Source organism: Ahaetulla prasina, chromosome 8 (assembly GCF_028640845.1).
Source record: "Ahaetulla prasina isolate Xishuangbanna chromosome 8, ASM2864084v1, whole genome shotgun sequence".
Lineage (NCBI taxonomy): Eukaryota > Metazoa > Chordata > Lepidosauria > Squamata > Colubridae > Ahaetulla > Ahaetulla prasina.
Genome location: NC_080546.1, coordinates 44,028,607 through 44,041,104, shown reverse-complemented (window position 1 = coordinate 44,041,104; position 12,498 = coordinate 44,028,607). Strand labels below are relative to the sequence as shown.

The 12,498-nt window shown below is 32.9% G+C and overlaps 1 protein-coding gene across 2 annotated transcripts in view; it reads left to right on the top strand.

Moving 5' to 3' along the window:
* Positions 1-12,498, top strand: part of FAT4 (FAT atypical cadherin 4) — a 127,968-nt gene that overhangs the window by 17,470 nt on the left and 98,000 nt on the right. The gene's annotated exons all lie outside the window — the stretch shown is intronic.

The following is a 12,498-nucleotide window of genomic DNA, read 5'->3' as shown; positions in this document are numbered from 1 at the left end:
CATTGCTCTTTTTGGGTAACAAAAGTGCTGGAAAATCTTTAGACATTTTATTGCTGCACTTTTTCACAATAGAAAATAGCAAATAAAGGCCCTTTCCACTTGATTAGATAGTAAGGCGAACATCGTCTGAGTGAAGAAATACCTTAACATTCCCTGATTTTCCTCTCTTTTATATTATTGTCTCTCTCTATTTAATTTGACAAAATAAGAAAACTGTGCCTAATCAGCCACAATGCAGTCATTCAGAAAGAACTTAACTTTGCAGGAATTGATGCATTTTTATATTGCCTAATGACTTGAGGGAACGATTGCAACATGTGAAAAGTAAGGTTGGGGGAGAGAAAAAGAAAAATTATAGCCATCTTTTGGTTCACAGGATCAAGAGATGCAGGTCATTGACTTGATTTTCATGGGAAGATTGACTCTGGCTTGCTCGCAGACTTGGTGACTAAAAAACCTGATATTGACAGTCCCGGTTTGGGTGGGTGATGTGCAGCATTATACAGTGGTTCGTTGAAGCAAAGTAAGGCAGGATTTAAAAGAAAGATTTGAATGGAGAACAATAGTTCTAGTGTCCAGAACTGGACTTCTGTTTTCTTAGTTAAAATGTTATTTAGCATACAGACAAAAGAAATATTAATCATTAAAATGAGATATCCCAGTTAATTAACTGAATCGGAAAAGAGAAATGATGAATAAGCTGAAATCTATCCAAATCTAAATCTATGAAATCTAAAAAAAGTTGTTTTTTAAAAAAGACATGGAACAACAAATGTATGTATGTATATATGTATGTATGTATATATACATACAAACTGCTTTATAAAAGAACATATGCATATATGCATATGCATATGTTCTTTTATAAAGCAGTTTTTATAAAATATTCCTTGCAATATTTGTTGGTTACCCAATTTTGTAATTCAGGATAGTCATATTAATTCATTTATGAACAAGTCTGATTTCCTTCACATACATTCCTCACTTTAATGTTTCTAAATATAATTAATTTTCACACTCACAAATATAAACTTCATGAATTAACCTTTATTCTTATCTATGGTTATAAATTCTTACCCATCAGCATTTGGTGTCAGTTTGGACATTCCTTATTTTTGATCAAATAAATCCATCTGCCTACTATATATGAAAAATGACTGTGTCAAAAGCACCTCAGTATTTCACTTTTCACACTTCGTACCTCAGTATAAAGAACTAAGCCAGTATTTGTATTTCTGTCTATTGTGTTCAAATAGTTATGGAACTTCCCAGGATAAAAGAGACTACTAAATCATTTTCTATCAACAAAAATCAAATCTTATTTTTCTTGCATTTGCTGCCAGAATTAATGTCCTATTCATACATCACTGATGATACCAGGTATGCAAATAGTTGTAAGCATATGTTATATGACTACAGTGGTCAGTGGAAGCCAGCCACTGTTCTTCTATTCTAAAATACCTGTTGCAAGAAAATATTGAAAAATTAGAATTGGTTTGAGAAATTGTCTCAAAACACGAGTTAAGTAATTCTGATCTTTTTTACTTAATGACTATCTTTTTTCCCCCAGCAGACAGTTATAACTTAGTGTCCCACAATCTCTATATATACCTATGACAAATGTAAAAGATAAGACATGGAGATTTTGGTAATTTCGGAACGGAATCAGTGAATCTTCAAGTGATCTTGCTAATTAAAATATAATATTGAGAAAATGTAAACAATGCTGTAACCTATAGAGTAAGAGATTAACATATTTATACTTACAAGTGCTACAAAAAAATTGGAAATCACCTCTTTACAATCCTTTTTTTTCTTTTATTTCAGCACTTCTGTCTTGGTATTCTCCTTTTCATTCTAAATATTATTTCTTGTTTATTTTTGTTCTGCATTCAAAACTCTAATAAAAATTATTTATAAAGTTAATCTTGATAATCAAACGCAGTGATAATAAAGGTTATGTTACTCTATGTAAAAATTCCTAGATCAAACATATTTTCAGAGGCAACAATAGAATGAAACAAAAAATGCAGAGCTATTCGTTATTTTTGGTACCGATACATTCAAAGATGTTTGGATTATTACAGTTCTTCATTTGGAGAAATGGGTTTGTCTTTATAGAGAAAATACTTCCTGAAAACCTGTTATTTTTTTTGTAAATACTTCTACCAGAGCATACTTTAGCTAAAGGTAAATCTAGCATGGCCTGACATTCTTAAGTAGTTATATGTGCTACAGCTGTGTATCCTGATTGACACAGTAATTCCCTAAAACGAGTGTCCTGCTGATTTAACTGTGTGTGTATGTGGGTGTCGGCAGTATATCTACAGCACTTTCTTCCAGGGGGCACAAAAATGTTGCTGATAAAAGCTGCTTTGTCACTGTAATTCTCTTTGAATTTTTCAAAGGCCAAGGTGACAGCTGCCTTATTGCTTACAGGGGCATCAAGGGTGGTCTCAATTTTGCACAAGCTAATAATTTGTCTTAAGCAAAATTTGTCTTAAGCAAAGTGGTGTCTACCATTGTTTACTTCAACCACATTCTCCTTTTATGTGGTAATAGTTGCAGTTAAAGAATTGTTGAATGTGTTAACAATCCCTTATAAACTTTTTAATCATAAATTATTTATATGGGTAACGGTATGGGTAACGGTAGCAAATTATTTATATTGTACACCTCTCAGATGTACAATATAACTTCTCTGAGGAAGATAAACTGTTAAGAAATAGGACATATAAATGAATGCATGAAAAATGAATGAATGAATGAATAAATAAATAAATAAAATTTATTTGGATTTCATAAGTTGAATCATATTTAAATATCTTAATTGTACTGTCAAATATAATCCTTAATTCTTATGAAATTTAGTTACATTGAAATAATAAATTTTGATACATTTTTACAATTGGAATTGCTGTTTTGGTATGATACAATATTGGTTAAATTATAATTCAATGTAATGAAATTATTTCTTAATATGAATTTAAGTGAACAATTGATTAAAAAATCATTATTCTATTGATGTTATTTTTTATCTGTATCCATTACATCATGGAGATAATATACTCCTGTCATTATTGTTACAGATTATGAACTATCTATTGGTGCTATCTTTTCATTTTGGTCACAGAATCCTTTCTGCCTGCTTTACTCCCTTCCTTCTTTCCTTCTTTAAAAACAAAAACTAAACTTATTTTTCAGTTTATTATATTTCTGTGGTGAACAACTTGCCTTTTTTGTGTAATTGTTTTTTATAGTTGTTGCTGCTGTTCACTGATCATTTTTTTAAATTATATTCATAATTCATTTGAACTGAGGCATTTTCAAATAATGTGGGTGATATCTCCAATTGTCAAGTTACATATTCTCTTTTGTCAAATTGTAAGACCTTGAATGAGTAATGACCTTAGCAAGATTTGAAATATTGATCTCAAGATGAAAAGCCTTATATCCATTACAAACTTTACAACACTCACATCTTCCTACAGTTTTTCCTCAAAAAAGGAAAATACGTTTAACATTATAAAAATATGAAATTTTAGTTCCACACATATCCCCTCAGAATTAAAACACACTTTGTGAAACTTATTCCCAGAGAATGTACTTATTCCAGATGGAATTTAGTACAAATAAATATAACACATATATGTAAATTAAGCAGTGTCAATACCATGAAGAAATTAATTTATTACATTAACAGTAATTAGTTAACAGTTATTTGGAGATGAAATTTCTATGCACAGTGGGATAATTGGTCTGGATTATCATTTTAAAATAGGCTGAAGAAATAAATATGATTTTGAGGATACAGTATTATAGTATAGCCTTTATTGTCATTGTACATCATGTATACAACAAAATTGGTTTTAGCCTCACTAGTGCAATCCGTGACAAAAAATACAAACAACAGAAATAGTATAAAGAATAATCCCTATGCAAGTAATTAGGGAGGGAAAGAAAGAAAAAGAAAAATTAAAAGGGAAAAATTAACAAAATCTGTGACTTTAAAAATATGTAGCTTTTTAGTGGTAGATTCTCCTACACTCTAATGTTAAACTATAATCAGGAAGTGTAAAGGCTTCTAGAAAGAGTGGTAGCTTCTTCTCCCACAGCAAGAGCACACAAATCTCTGACCACAAGCATAAAGGTTACTCTGCAATTTCCTATTCCCCTGGTGTATGGATGTTTGTTCAGTGCACTCTTATGTTCTGACAGCAACATTTTTCCAAGTAGCTAATCAGTAGACTGTCAAAATCTATGTCACCATTGTTCCCTTGAGATTTGATTGGCCCCAACCCTGCCAGCCTTTTCGAAAACTCTTAGATACAGTTGTGTTCCCAGGCATGGAGATTAGAGTGTTAGTGGAGCCTATAGTATACAATGTTGTTTAGATTGATTTGGTCTGTTGCATGTGTGTTGTTGTGTTTTATACTATGGTTTGTATTATTTTTTACCTGCTACCATATATCCCAGAAGTGAGTCTGGGATATAAGATATGAGTACACCCCCTCACATTTTGTAAATATTTAAGTATATCTTTTCATGTGACAACACTGAAGAAATGACATTTGGCTACATGTAAAGTTGTGAGTATACAGCTTGTATAACAGTGTAAATGTGCTGTTCCCTTAAAATAATATACAGCCATTAATGTCTAAACCGCTTGCAACAAAAGTGAGTACAAGGTGTATACTCACTACTTTACATTGTAGCCAAGTGTCATTTGTTCAGTGTTGTCGCATGAAAAGATATACTTAAATTTTTACAAAATGTGAGGGGGTGTATTCATTTCTGTGATATACTGTAAGCTCCTCAGAGTCACTGTGTGGACTTATACAATATAACTGATAAGTATGCAAAGCATTGCATTAGTGCAGGGGTCTCCAGCCATGTCAACTTTAAGACTTGTGGACTTCAACTCCCAGAATTCTGGGAGTTGAAGTCCACAAGTTTTAAAGTTGACAAGGTTGGAGACCCCTGCATTAGTGGTTAGTTTAACACCTAAATGTTAATGACAGTGTAAAATCCATGACCATCCTGGCAACATCGCTGTGCAAAAGAATGTAAATTAAAAATGGGTTACATTAAAAAAAATCCTTCAGATTAGGCTCAACTTCTGGTAACTTAGTCAATCTTCCATATAGTTTTCTTAGTTTCCGTATAATTTTCTTAACTTTTCTTTCAAATACAAATTTTTGTCACAGCCCCAGAACATTTGAAGGAACATTCAGAGATGAAATATTGTTACTATAACAAGCACAGTGCGAACCTATTATGTTTTGAAAAGAAAAATAATTACATAGAGTACATCTCCCAGGCACAGACCTGAATTAATAATGCATAATAATAAGGACAAGGAAGGAGAGACTAAAGAATTTCTACTGAGTATTATGATTTGGAGGAGTGTTGGATTACAAATGGTTTTTCATGCCTTATTCTTAGATTAGTTTCTACTTTCCTGTCTATTTTATATCCTTAAAGTCTATTAGGCCAGAGGTCTCCAACCTTGGCAACTTGAAGACTTGTGGACTTCAACACTCAGCCAGCAAAGTCCACGAGTCTTCAAGTTGCCAAGGTTGGAGACTCCTTTATTAGGCCTTCCATCAAACTGCTAGTCATACCCAAGCCTGCTTGAATTATAATGAAGATCAGTCTGGCGCCTTATGTAACACAGATTACAGAGGTAAAGCCATTTTTAAGTGGTTATATGCAAGTGATTATAAGCAAATATTGTTGGTAATATTTGATATTGATAGCAAATCAATAAAATAAATTACATCATAACCTCAAAGCACAGAAAATAATCCTGATTGGTTATCTTGGTTAATGTTGATGGAAGACATACAGAATGAAGTGCACCCATTTGAAGAAAGCTGATGTTCTGTATGCTACAAATTATACAATATGTTAAAAAATAATCTAAACCAGGGGTCTCCAATCTGGGTCCCTTTAAGACTTGTGGACTTCAACTCCCAGAGTCCCCAAGTCTTAAAGGTTGGAGACCCCTGATCTAAACCCCAAAACTAATCATTACTCATTCGGCAGTAAGTAGGTACCCTTTATGTCTTCATTTTTTGTTTCAAACTGAACTCTTCACTCTGAAAAGCATGAAAATACTTTTATATTTGAATGTTTTATTTATGTTTACTCTTTAAGGGAAACTTAATGATTTGCCATAATAGTCTTCATGCTTTTGCTTATGATGCAGGTGTTCTATGGATTGGATTAGAATAATGACAAAGTAATTTAGGCAACAGGAGAAAAACATGAAAGTGAACATATTAAGAAATTGCATACATCCATCTGTGAAATTTCCTTGAATAGACATGTGAAAAAAAGATATGTAACATCCTTGTGTTTAATAGATTTAGTTTTCCTTTAGATTCCTTGTCTTTGCAGTTAAATGCATTTCATAAATAGCCAGTAAAAATAACAAAAAACTCAAAAAGTAAAGAAAACTAGGAAAAGTGTTTAATTTCAGTTGTGTAATGCTGAGCTTCATGTAAAACTATTTATTGCTTCTTACAGAAATAATTTCTGAAATGGAATCTAAGTAGCTTCTGTGAAGAAATCCCACATCCAGGTTTTGTATATGTTGTTTACTATAACAAATGATAGATTTCCTTCCTTCCATTGAACATTAGATGTTTTATGAGTAAATGTATTACAAAGAAAGGGTGTGCATATGCATGAAATTACTATAATATTTTTAAAGGTCAATTAAAATTGGAGACTAAGATTAGCCTTAATCCTGTTTTTCCCTTAGAGAAAAAATTTTCTTCGTTCAGTTGTAAAACAATATCTTGCCTTCCTTAAAATCCCCAGCGTTAACCAGAAGTGCTATAACAAATATAGCTTGTAGCTCTTAACAGCAACTCGAATGTGCTTGCTCATATTTCCCAATAATAATAAACTAAACTTTATCTTTTGGATGCAAATTGTTTTTTTTAATCCTGTCACAGTTGGAGAAACATCATTGTCAGTAATCTTGAAATAAATCTTCATAAATTGGCAACGAAAGTATGACACAGAGGAATCAATATAAGAAACAAGCTAGATGTACAGAAGATTATAGAACACAACTTTGAGGCTGGATCTTATACAGGTAATCTTCGAGTTACGAATGGAATGGAGCTTGCCCATTCCATTTGTAACATGAGGTTAGATGGGAATAAATCTTGTACCTTTAATGTGATCACTCCCTCCTTTCGCCCACGCATTTGCTAATCGAATGCACGGCTCATTAAGTGCACATGAGGTATTTCAGGGTGGGGAAGGCCATGGGGGGGGCTAGTGATGGAACAGGCTACCTGCTTAAGATCACCCAAGGCCTCCCCAACCCACTGAAATATCTCATACTCCCCACAATTGCTTTCCCCATCCACCCAATCTGCCTTGCCAGGTCACTTACCATGTGAGGATTTAGCAACCAATCTCTTCTCCAGCCTCTCAGCCATGTGCGCCCCTCCAACGCTCCATTTAGACCTCCTCAGGCCTTGCCCGACAGGTTGCCATCCAAAACAGACCTCCAATTAGGCTTGCATAGGCATCACCTAGCACATTGGAGGTCAAAATGGAGGGGTAGAGGGGTGAGCCTTCCCCTCGAAACTTCAATTATAGCTGGCAAAGTGCAAGATGAATGCTGCAGAGCCTCTGCAGTTGTTAATAAGGGTGAACAACTGCCATGGTGCTATAAGATTCATAGGTTCGGGACTTGTTAATAAACACTAGGAGGCACTAATCACATAACTTAGAATATTTGCTAAGGGATCCAGACAGTCCCCATATTATTAGACAGAAAATTCTTTGGAGAACTTAATAAAATTACCACAAAAATTGTTTGGGCAGGAAAGAAGGCAAGAATTAAATTATCCACTCTTCAAGATAATGGAGATAGGGGTGGCTTTGGACTTCCAGCATGGGAACTTTACCACAAAGCAGCATCTTTGGTTTGGATAAGGGAATGGGTCAATTTAAATAATAGAGGAATTATAGCATTAGAAGGCCATGACTTACAAAAGGGGTGGCACGCCTTCATGTGGGATAAAGGAAGTAAGGCACATTCATATTTTTATAGACATAGAATAAGAGACGCATTGGTACAGAATTGGCAAGACATAAAGAAAAAACACTATATGAAAATTCTTGGCTGGTTACCTACTATGGAGGTGATGATCCATCCCAACACACTAGACATAAGTAAGATGCCAAGATATTCGGAAATATTAGACAAACAGGGAAAACTTAAAAACATTCAGACGTTAAAGGAACAGGGAATATCGATAGATTGGTGGCCATATTTACAATTGCAATCCAGATATAAGAAAGACATGGAAGAATTTGGAATTGATATGGAACAAAATCAACTAGACAAATTATTGATAGGCCCAGAAGGAAAATTAATATCTAAATTATACAAATACCTACTAGAGTTTGATAGAATGGAAGAGGTCGTGAAAGAACCGATGATTGCATGGCCAAAGAATATAGGGCACAATATAGATTTAGATAATTGGGAAATAATCTGGAATAAAAATTTAAAATTAACCAAATCTATTGCTTACAAAGAAAATCAATATAAAATGCTTTACCGCTGGCACTTAGCGCAGATAGGTTGGCCAAAATGTACCCAAATCTAAGTCCAAAGTGCTGGAAATGTAATCAACATCAAGGTACCTTCTTTCATGCCTGGTGGACGTGCCCCGAAGTGAAAAAGTACTGGGTTAAGATACAGGGTTACAGGATATAACAAAATGCCAAATTGAACTGGAAACAGAAACATTTCTCTTGGGAATTTTTAAGATAAAATTTGATTAAAAAAACCAAGTTATCTGATTTTGTACATTCTAACAGCAGCAAGGATTGTGTTCATGCAATATTGGAAACTCAGTAACATACCACCAGAGAGTCTGATTATCCAAAAAGTATATGATTGCGCAGAAATGGATAGGCTTACCATGAATTACAAGAAAAAGAAGATTAAGAATACTATGCGGTCTGGGAAAATTGGTACACATGGACAATCAGTAGAAATAGAAAACAATATATATATAAGGCTATTGATGATTATATATATATAATGTATATAGAAATTATATGGAAGGTAAATCCGAAATATACAATAATGTCATGGCTCTGTTGAATATGTACAACTGTTATGAAAAAAAAGTAATAAAAATAAAATTTAAAAAGAAAGAATATTTGCTAAGGGAACACTCATAAATTGGGGATTACCTGCACTGCATTATGTATATGTGTATATATTTTATTCAGTTGTACACCACCTAAAGTTAATAGGCAAGGATAAAGATTTGATAAATAAATAAATAGTTAATTGACTGATAGTACTAATTGTAATGCTTCTAGGAATTCCCTATTATTCTGGATTTAACTTGGTCTAGGATGTTATTTCCTAGATGAAACTATACAGTAGTTAAGTATGTATTGTTCAGTTAAGATGTTTTGTGATTGAGCATGTCTTCTCACTACTACTTGGTGTTCATAATGTCCTCTGCTAGTCTTCTCCTTTTTGGAAGATGTTATATAAGCAGTCTGTTTCCTATTTCTGGTGTTCCAGGTTGCTGCAGTGTGTTTGTTTTTGATGAGTAGATTTGTACATAGGGATAAACCACACATGCATTTGTGCTCATCTGAATAATGTTATTATGAAGTGCCTCTTGTTGGATCTAGAGCTAGAGTTGTTACTTGGGTGGTGGAACAATTGGTTGATGTGAATGGTTTTACAATAGTTTCTACTTCGCTGTTACTGTGATAAGGATATGCAGTATGGGTAGTGTGTTGTTGTTTTTTCTTCCTGTCCTTGTGGAGATTGTTAGTTGTATTATGTGTTTTCTCTAGTAGTTCCTTTTTTACTTATATGCTTCTGGCTTTAGCCTGAGCAGTTTGGTTTGGAGTTTACTTTCCTTTTTTCCAGGTTGTCTTAGGGATGTAGTCTTGATGGTGGTTGTCAGCATTTTGTGCGTTTGGTGACATGATTTGTTCTTCTTGTACATGTTTAATCTGAGGTGAGCATCTATGAACATTAGCTGAATCAATTTTACCCAGTTATTATTTTATTGTAGATTTAATGCCCAAACAGCACTTTTATGTATTCTACCATCCAGATTACAATAAGATCTAACTAGAAGTTGCTACATTGCTATAAACTGGAATCAAGGAATCCAGACCCAGTTCAACTGTTGATTATAATCTTTTATCTCTGTATAGCGTAGCACTGAGATATATCAGGCAATATTACCAGAATCAAATTTACAGATAGTGTGAGAATGGGCCTATTGCAGGTCTATCATCTTCATAAGATAGAAGGGCTGTAATCCAGGCAATTGGGCTTCTTGCGAACAGCTCACATTTTATGGAATTTGCTGTTCTAGAGGCATAGATGAGACCAATGATCTTGCCTGCCAGCAAAAAGTGGTGGGATTCAAAGCAATGCACACAATTTGGATGGGAGGTTGCTTGTTTTTCTTACATTAATTTAGTGACATCTATAAAGATTTTGTATTCCAGTAGAGACAGCCAGTATTGAGCTGTGCTATAAATACAGGAAAAAAGTTAGCATTTTTCTGTTTGGTTTGATGATCACAGACTTTCAAAATTTTCACATTGTGCAAATTATATAGTTTAAACAGTAGAAATCCAGAACAGTGAGCACTGAAGAATTGTTTGCTTTATAGCAGACTGGTGTCTGAAAGAACTGAAAGTTGCATATCCAAACTCCAAAATATTTGGGATTTTAGAATAAATGAAATTTAAATCTCATATAGTAAACAACTCCTTATGTCTTTGCTTCATCTTTAATTTTGATGGCTAAGTCATAATGCTGTTTAATGGTATGCATTGTGTGACCAGGTTGTCAATTTCAGAGTTTCTTAAATTGTTTTTTCTAGTTTGATCCACACATGTTATCAGTATTCAGACTACGGATTCTAGATTCAGACATTGGGATTTAGAGAATAGTGGCTTTATGAAATCAGAAACATTCTGCCTTAATTATATTAAATAATGAATGGAGAGAAAAAAGTGTATTGGCAAAAATTGGTTTCTTACTGTTTAATAAATGAATCGAGATAGTTATCTATTCAGTGACTGAACAGAAAATAGACAATTTGTAATTTAAACCTATGTTTTAAAACAAAATGCATTAAACATTAATCCAAAGAAATCAATTTGATTATTTTTCATTTGTTATTCATTTTTGGATTGTGTATTATGACACCTCTTTTCGAATGTTTTAATTATTGTGCAATGGTTACAACTGTATTTTCAAAAAATAATAAGTAATTTAACCATACCTTAAACTTTTTTTTAAGGCTGAAACAGAAAGTTATAATAGCAATTGACATTCATACTAGAAATGTAAAACAAATTTGTCTGATTCTTCTTTTGAAGCCAAAAAATATGGATGCCAAAAGTAGAACATGTTACGATATAAGTGGATGTGCTATTTAGAGTTAGCTAGAGAGTCTTAACAAAATGACTGGAATCTTAATTAAATTCAAACAAAGTTGCAGAGTGAATAAGTATTTCATAAAGTTATATTGAAGTGTGCATTGTGGGGTGTGTTATATTCACATTTTATATACTAAGAAAAATAGTACAGAATATATGGTAGGGAGAATTGAAATCGGTAATAATTATAGAAATATTTTTATTTGTTTCAGTTGTCTATTTTCCTAATTTGCAGAAAAATGGTCTGATTAATGTTATTGATTGATTTGCATATTCCTAATTTGGACAGTCCCTGATTTTTGTAAAAAAGGCTAGCATCCTCTTTATCAAATTATAATTATAAAAGGATTTCTAATTAGGTATTCATAGAATTACATTGTGATTTTTGTTAAAAAAATAAAAAAATAGTGTGGAATTCTTAAAATAAAGTTTACTCTTTGCGTTTAGTACTCTGCTTCTTTGCCATCCTATCCTAGAATGACATGCATTTGTGATGAATGTAAATACGTAGTAAGGATAAAACTACAATAATACAAATATATAATTGTTATTTGGTTTGTTTGGCTGTTAATCTTGGGACATTGTTTATTTTCATAGGTTTTTTTTCCCAATGTTCTAGTATTAGTTTATGGTCTCCATAGCATAGGCCAAATAGATTACAGATGTGTTTGCATAAGGCCGATCATATGCCAAAAAGAAAACTTTAGGAATGTTGAGCAGGCACTATATGAATAAAAAGTTATTGAGCTTGCAGAGTTATATTTCTCTAAGCCAGATAGCCATACATAGAAGATTTTTTTTACGGTTAAAATAATACTGTATATGTTGAACTGCTTTTCAAATAGAATAATAGCCTACAACTTAAGTTTATGGCTAAATTCCTTTCTACTTTTCAATTTCTAGATAATAGTTTGGATATTGTCTTAGCCTCTTCATAATATTTCTAATGTGATTACAGAAGATGACTGAATTAGTATAAGGGATTTGTTTTGTAATTAAAATGATAATTCTCTCTTTTATTATCAG